Raw genomic sequence first — 8,564 nt, forward strand, 5'->3', positions numbered from 1 at the left:
ACCCGTCCGCAACGGGCCGGCGGCCGCACCTGAAGTAGCACGGTGCTCGGCGTCACCTTCACCGTGTGGCGCCGGCCGTTCGGGGCCAGCACCGACACCGCGGAGCCTCCGCCGCCTGCCGGGGCCGCCATTTTCCGCTCACGTGACCAGCCGCCGGCCCGGCGTCAAACAACTTTATCGGCAACAGCCCGGACGCGCAGCCACGCGGCCTAGGGCGGGGCCGCAGCGCGCTTCCGGGTCCCGCCAGGCCCCGCCTTTTCCCCGCCCAGGGCGCACCGGCCCCGCCCTGGGGCCGCCGAAGCCCGCGCCAGACCAGGCGACCCGGAGAGCGCGGCAGACCTCTCTACCTCTGGAAAGCTCGGCCCGGACGGGCTCGCCGGGGCCAGGCTGGGCCGGGGCTGGGCGCGCGGTCACCCCCAGTGAGCGGCACTGGGCCGCGGGGTCCCAATCGTCCGCGCTCGCCCATCCTCGCTTCGTCCCTGACCCGTCCCCACCTAGGTGCCCTGCTCTGCCGACCCTCCCGGCTTCCTCCACTCCAGCAGCTGAGCCTCTTCCCTGCGTACCTGTCCCTGTGGTCAGCTTCCACCTCCTGACCTTTATGCTTTGCGGCAGGCCCCCCGCCCCTGTACGGATCCTCCCTGGGTGTTGGGGCTCGTGACCCTCAGTCTAGACCTGATTTCCTTCATCCTAAAATGGGAGTGCAATATCTGGCAGCCCTGAGGCTGCTGAGACGGTCCCTAAACCTGAGGGTAGGAAAGGCGGGAGGCCGGTTTCAGAACCGTGGGGTGAGCGAACTTGAGTCTCACCGGAGCTCCTGCGGACCCACAGGCATTCGAGGACTTGCCGCACCAACCCATGCTGAGGAGGGGCTTGGTGGAAGTCTCGGAAAACACCTTCATCCCTAGGCGCCGCAGCAGGGAAAGCACCTGGCCTCACTGCCACCAGGGCCACGTACCACCAGCTCCAGGCTTTCAGAAGGAGCTGCCGTCCTGACTCGCAGCCATCGAACGTGCTTAGCTCCCAGCACCTGGGCCAGTCTTGGACAGCACTTGCACGTGTTCCCCCCCGCCCCGCCCCCTCCACGGCTCAACCGGGCCTGGTGCTCCTCTCTCCATGTGCCTGTCTGTCTCTGCGGACTCCTGGCCAGGGCTCAGATGCGCAGAAGCCTGTGGAAGGGGGAACTGGTGCAGTTATCAGTCAATCCTCCCACAGTGCTGGGAGCCACCGCACCCGGCAGTCGTTGCTGAGTCTAAGGACATCTCCTCTGCGTGGGTGCTGTTGTGCCTTCCTGTCGACATATCCATGTCACACACACACCTGTATGCTGGCAAACACGGACACCTATGTACATTGGAGAAACCTGGGGAAAGCCTCAGGTTAGCCACAGCCCTCCCATCCAACCAGCCAGTCCCATGCCCTGTGCAACCTCAGAGCCTTACTGAACCACACATGACCTGGTGGGTTTTAATTCTTTAGTGGTGTTTTTGAAACGTCTGTTCCTATTTTCCTTAGACTGTCCCACAGTCTGGATCCTTGGTTAAACGTTTGGGGCAATGGTGAAGGGAGGTGACAAGTCAGCAGGAGGTGCAGGACATCAGCATGGCCATGAGTGAGGACATGAAGCTTAACCAGTTGGTCAACTTCGGGTCTGCGAAATTCCTGCATGGTCAAGGTCTCTTGCTCCTTGTGGAGTAATTAAGGCATGTGTGAGGTCATTCTTTTAGACCACAAATATCAAGTTTTTCCAATAACCATTTGCCCAACAGTTTTAGCATCAGTTAATGAGTAGATTCATTGTTACACCATGAAGCTGCAAAATCATGGCTTCCCAAGTTTATTGTTTCTTCTACATTTATAGGCACTTTCGGTCAACTTTCCCCTCCTTTAAAAAATTATCAAATATTTGGGAGGCTGAGGCAGGAGAATGGCGTGAACCTGGGAGGCAGAGCTTACAGTGAGCCAAGATCATGCCACTGCACTCCAGTCTGGGCGGCAGAGCGAGACTCTGTCTCCAAAAAAAAAAAAAAAAAAATTAAATATGGCTGGGCACGGTGGCTCACGCTTACGATCCCAGCACTTTGGGAGGCTGAGTTGGGCGGATCACAAGGTCAAGAGATTGAGACCATCTTGGTCAACATGGTGAAATCCTGTCTCTACTGAAAAAAAAAAAAGTACAAAAATTAGCTGGGCATGGTGGCGCGTGCCTGTTATCCCAGCTATTCGGGAGGCTGAGGTAGGAGAATCACTAGAACCTGGGAGGCGGAGGTTACAGTGAGCTGAGATCGCGCCATTGCCCTCCAGCCTGGGTGACAAGAGTGAAACTCCATCTCAAAAAAATATATATATGTATATAATATTAATATGAACTCATGTATTTTTTTCATTTTCAGTCAGCATGCATTTTGATACTCAAATTGGTCCAAATTTGGCCAGTGAGACCTCCTTTAAGCTGGGTCCTATGCTTTTTTTGATGGGAGGGATGACTTTTTATCCTAATATTATTTCAAACTTAGCTGAGCAAGGTGGCTCACATCTGTAGTCTTAGCTACTCAGGTAGCCGAGGCAGGTGGAGTGCTTGAGTCCAGGTTCCAGCCTTAGTGAATGACTATCATACCTGTGAATAACTACTGCACCTCAGCCCCAGCAATATAGTACGATATCGTCTCAAAAAAGGAGAAGGAGAAGAAAGAAGAAGAAGGAGGAAGGAGGAAGAAGGAGAAGAAAAGTTTGCAAAAGCAGTANGGACTACAGGTGTGCACCACCACACCCAGCTAATTTTTTTGTTTTGTTTTGAGACGGAGTCTCTCTCTCTTGCCCAGGCTGGAGTGCAGTGGTGCGATCTTGGCTCACTGCAAGCTCCGCTTCCCAGTTTCACACCATTCTCCTGCCTCAGCCTCCCAAGTAGCTAGGACTACAGGCGCCCACCACCATGCCAGACTAATTTTTTTGTATTTTTTAGTAGAGACGGGGTTTCACCATGTTAGCCAGGATGGTCTCGATCTCCTGACCTCGTGATCTGCCCACCTCGGCCTCCCCAAGTGCTGGAATTACAGGCGTGAGCCACCACGCCTGGCCTCCTGTATATGTTTTAGCCAGATAAATCAGTGTTTACATGTCACCCCATTTGCTTTATCATATTCTCTCTCTCTCTCTCCATATATATGTAAAAAACTTTTTCTGGCCAGGCACAGTGGCTTACACCTATAATCCCACCACTTTGGGAGGCCAAAGTAGGAGGATCATTTGAGCCTAGGAGTTTGACACCACCCTGGGCAACATAGTGAGACTCCAGCTCTACAAAAAGTACAAAAGTTAGCTAGGCATGGTGGCATGTCCCTGTAGTCCCAGAGATTTGAAAGACTGAAGCGGGAGGGTCACTTGAACCCAGGAGGTTGAGGCTGCAGTAAAGACATTGTGCACCTTTGCCACTAAATACTTCAGTTTGTGTATTTCCTAAGAATAAGGCCAGTCTCAGCCAAGCGTGGGGATTCATGCCTATAATCCCAGTACTTTGGGAGACCAAGGCAGGTGGATCACCTGAGGTCAGGAGTTCAAAACCAGCCTGGCCAGCGTGAAACCCTATCTCTACAAAATAATACAAAAAGTAGCCGGGCATGACAGCGGGTGCCTGTAATTCCGGCTACTTGGGAGGCTGAGGTGGGCGAATTGCTTGATCCCAGGAGGTGGAGGTTACAGTGAGCCAAGATCACACCTTTGCACTCCAGCCTGGACAACAGAGCAAGACTCTGTCCAAAAAAAAAAAAAAAAAAATAAGGCCAACCTTTTTTATACCCCCCATAATTTCATACAAAATTGGGAAATCTAACTTTGATATCATATTCTGAGTTAATCCACAGTTAATTGTCCAAGTGTGGACATCTTTCCTGTATCCTTTTGACATTTCCATTATTCTTTGGGCACCTCCTCCCTGCCCACGGCCTGAAGTCAGCCATTTTTCAGAGAAACTCCAATCTCTTTTACAAGGAAATGGGATTTAGAGACCAAGCTCTGGGTGCTGAATGTGCTCATGGCTACTGGGGTGTCACTGCTTTCTGGGCCCTCTCAGGGGACACAGTTAGTGTCCTGAGTTCATCTGAATATTTCTAAGCCACACCTCAGCCTTTTCCCCCTTCTTCCCTCATTCCATATTTGTATTGGGTTGAATTCTGTTAAATTGCCCTAATTGACCTTTTTTTCTTTCTTTTTTTTTTTGAGACAGAGTCTCACTCTATTGCCCAGGCTGGAATACAGTGGCATGATCTCAGCTCAATGCAACCCCCACCTCCCCGGTTCAAGCCATTCTCCTTCCTCAGCCTCCTGAATAGCTGGGATTACAAGTGCCTCCCACCATGCCCAGCTAATCTTTGTATTTTTAGTAGCTATGTGGTTTCGCTATGTTGGCCAGGCTCGTCTTGAACCCCAGACCTCAGGTGATCCTCCCACCTCCGCCTGTCAAAAGTACTGGGATTATAGGCGTGAGCCATTGCGCCCAGCTAATTGCTTTTGATCTACAAAAAAATGACAAAACCTATATGGTTCAATCTAATACCTCCTTTGTCCACAGTGAGAACCCTAATTGTCAGTAAATCAATATATTTATTCATTTGGTTTGTTCTAAAATGCCCTCCAAATAGTTTCAGAGGTACTGTGGCAATCTTGCTATTAACAACAGACCTACTATGGAAATTTCAAGATCTCTTTGTAGCTATTTTTGTCCTTTAGAGTATGTCCCATTAGAGAAATACAGAGTATTGTGTTCAAAAGTTATTTGAATTAATTTATGTTTTTTTGTGTTAGGTTAGGTTAGTGTATTATAGGGTTCTCCAGAGAAACAAAACCAATAGGATATGCATAGATATATACAAGAGGACAGCCTGGCCAACACGGGAAATCCCCATTTCTACTAAAAATACAAAAATTAGCCAGGCACGTTGCCACACACCTATAGTCCCAGCTACTCGGGAGGCTGAGGGAAGAGAATCACTTGAACCCGGGAGGTGGAGGTTGCAGTGAGCCAGGATCACACCACTGTACTTTAGCCTTGGTGACAGAGCAAGACTCCATCTCAAAAAAAAAAAAAAAAAAAAGGCCGGGCGCGGTGGCTCAAGCCTGTAATCCCAGCACTTTGGGAGGCTGAGACGGGCGGATCACGAGGTCAGGAGATCGAGACCATCCTGGCTAATACGGTGAAACCCCGTCTCTACTAAAAAAAAATACAAAAAACTAGCCGGGCAAGGTAGCGGGTGCTTGTAGTCCCAGCTACTTGGGAGGCTGACGCAGGAGAATGGCGTAAACCCTGGAGGCAGAGCTTGCAGTGAGCTGAGATCCGGCCACTGCACTCCAGCCCGGGCGACAGAGCGAGACTCCGTCTCAAAAAAAAAGAGGAAATGTATTATGGGAATTGGCTCAAATGATTATGGAGGCTGAGAAAGAAGTCCTGTGTGGCTGGGCGCGGTGGCTCAAGCCTGTAATCCCAGCACTTTGGGAGGTTGAGATGGGCGGATCACGAGGTCAGGAGATCGAGACCATCCTGGCTAACATGGTGAAACCCTGTCTCTACTAAAAAATACAAAAAACTAGCCGGGCGAGGTGGCGGGCACCTGTAGTCCCAGCTACTAGGGAGGCTGAGGCAGGAGAATGGCGTAAACCCGGGAGGCGGAGCTTGCAGTGAGCTGAGATCCGGCCACTGCACTCCAGCCTGGGCGACAGAGCGAGACTCCGTCTCAAAAAAAAAAAAAAAGAAAGAAAAAGAAAAAAAAAGAAGTCCTGTGATCTGTTGTCTGCAACCTTGAGACAGGAAAACCAGTGTATTATAAACCAGTGTGTAATTAAATACTCAAACCAGTGTAAAACTCAATACCCCAAACCAGTGTGTAACCCAATATACTGGTTTATAATATAATTTAATTCAATCGAAGTCTGCAGGTCTGAGAACCAGGGGAGCAAGAGGTGTAACTCCTATCCTGAAGCCCAAGAAGTGCAGGATGGGTGGCTGGTGTAAGTCCTGGAGTCCAAAAGCCTGAGAACCAGGTTGCCCTTCTCCAATGTCCAAGGGCAGGAGGATGGATGTCCCAGCTCAAGAAGACAGAATTTGTCCTTCTTCCACCTTTTTGTTCTATTTGGGCCCTCAACAGATTGGATGATTCCTGCCCGCTGTGGTGAGGGTGGATCTTCTTACTTGGGCCACTGATCCAAATGCTAATTTCTTCCAGAAACACCCTTGCGGACACACCCAGCCATGAGGTTTTACCAACTCTCTGGGTATCCCTTAGCCTGGTCAAGTTGACACATAAAATTAACCATTATAGTCAGGTTAGGTTCATTTAACAATTTGATACATAGTTAGGTTAGGTTTATTTATTTTGGTTTTTACTAAAGTTGGGGGTTTCTTTTTTTTCTTCATCCTTTTTATAGTGCTATATTTTCATTGTTCAAAATGTTTATTTGATTCAGGCAGGGTGTGGTGACTCACGCCTGTAATCGCAGCACTTTGGGAGGCCAAAATGGGTGGATCACCTGAGGTCAGGAGTTTGAGACCAGCCTGGCCAACATGATGAAACACCACCTCTACTAAAAATATAAAACTTAGCTGGGTGTGGTGGTGCAGGCCTGTAGTCCCAGCTACTCTGGAGGCTGAGGCAGGAGAATCACTTGAACCCGGGAGGTGGAGTTTGTGGTGAGCTGAGATCACGCCACCACATTCCCATCTGGGTAACAGAGTGAGACGCAGTCTCAAAAAAATATATATATATATACACACACACACATATATATGTGTGCGTGTATATATACATATATGTGTATACATACGTGTATATGCAGATATATGTGTGTATATATCTGTGTGTGTATATATATACATATATATGTGTATATATTTGATTCCAAAGTATAAAGACATGGCCTGACCTATTTCTTCTCCCACTCATCCCAATGGAAAACCATTTTCTTTTTTAATTTTTTTAAATTTTTTTAATTTTTAATTTTTTAAATTAATTTTTTTTTTAGACGGAGTCTCGCTCTGTCGCCCAGGCTGGCAGTACCAGTGGCGGATCTCAGCTCACCTGCAAGCTCCGCCTCCAGGTTCTACGCCATTCTCCTGCCAGCCTCCCGATAGCTGGACTACAGCGCCCACACCTGGCTAATTTTTTGTGGTTTTTTAGTAGAGACGGGATTCACTGTGTTTTTTGTTTTTTGGGTTTTTTTTTGAGACGGAGTCTCGCTCGGTGGCCCGGCTGGCGTGAGTGGCCAGATCTCAGCTCCACTGCAAGCTCGGGTTTACGCCATTCTCCTGCCTCAGCCTCCCGAGTAGCTGGGACTACAGGCGCCGCCACCTCACCAGGCTAGTTTTTTTGTATTTTTTAGTAGAGACGGGGTTTCACCATGTCAGCCAGGATGGTCTCGATCTCTTGACCTCGTGATCCGCCCGTCTCGGCCTCCCAAAGTGCTGGGATTACAGGCGTGAGCCACCGCGCCCGGCCAGAAAACCATTTTCTTTTGTTTTCTCTTTTTAGAGATGGAGTCTCGCTCTGTTGCCCAGCCTCCTGGAGTGCAGTGGTGAGACCACAGCTCACTGCAGCCTCAAACTCCGGCCTCGGCCTCCTGAGTAGCTGGGACTACAGGCACACACCACCACACCTGGCTAATATATATTTTTTTTTTTTTGAGATGGAGTCTCGCTCTGTTGCCCAGGCTGGAGTGTAGTGGTGCTGTCGGCTCACTGCAACCTCTGCCTCCTGGGTTCAAGCAATTCTCCTGTGTCAGCCTCCTCAGTAACTGGGATTACAGGTGTGCACCACCACGCTGGGCCAATTTTTGTGTTTTTAGTAGATGGGGTTTCACCACGTTGGTCAGGCTGGTCTCGAACTCCTGACCTCATGATCTGCCTGCCTCAGCTTCCCAAAGTGCTGGGATTACAGGCGTGAACCACCGCGCCTATCCAAGAAAACCATTTTCATTAACTTCTAGGGTAGCCTGCTTGTTTTCTTTTGCAAAATGAGCAAATTCCTGTGTCGGGTGCCAGGTGGGCACATACGTAGATCCTTTTTTTTTTTCTGAGACAGAGTCTTGCTCTGTTGCCCAGGCTGGAGTGCAAGAACAGTGGCGTGATCTCGGCTCACCACAACCTCCACCTCACGGGTTCAAGCGATTCTCCTGCCTCAGCCTCCACAGTAGCTGGAATTATGGTCACCTGCCACCACACCTGGCTAATTTTTGTATTTTTAGTAGAGATGGAGTTTTACCATGTTGACCGGGCTGGTCTCGAACTCCTGACCTCAAGTGAACCACCGACCTCAGCCTCCCAAAGTGCTGGGATTACAGGCGTGAGCCACCACACCCAGCCAGATGTAGATTTTTTTTTTTTTTTTTTTTTTTGAGACGGAGTCTCGCTCTGTCGCCCAGGCTGGAGTGCAGTGGCCGGATCTCAGCTCACTGCAAGCTCCGCCTCCCGGGTTTACGCCATTCTCCTGCCTCAGCCTCCCGAGTAGCTGGGACTACAAGCGCCCGCCACCTCGCCCGGCTAGTTTTTTAATATTTTTTTAGTAGAGATGGGATTTCACCGG

General features: G+C 49.8%; 1 protein-coding gene across 1 annotated transcript in view; it reads right to left on the reverse strand.

Annotated features, from left to right (window-relative positions):
* Positions 1-199, reverse strand: part of ASPSCR1 (ASPSCR1 tether for SLC2A4, UBX domain containing) — a 42,431-nt gene extending 42,232 nt beyond the window's left edge. Inside the window, exon 1 of the mRNA XM_017879213.1 lies at positions 30-199. The gene's annotated coding sequence lies outside the window, so the exon portion shown is untranslated. The remainder of the gene's footprint in view (positions 1-29) is intronic.
* Between the last annotated feature and the right edge of the window lie 8,365 nt (positions 200-8,564).

Source organism: Rhinopithecus bieti, unplaced genomic scaffold, assembly GCF_001698545.2.
Source record: "Rhinopithecus bieti isolate Rb0 unplaced genomic scaffold, ASM169854v2 scaffold_9899, whole genome shotgun sequence".
Lineage (NCBI taxonomy): Eukaryota > Metazoa > Chordata > Mammalia > Primates > Cercopithecidae > Rhinopithecus > Rhinopithecus bieti.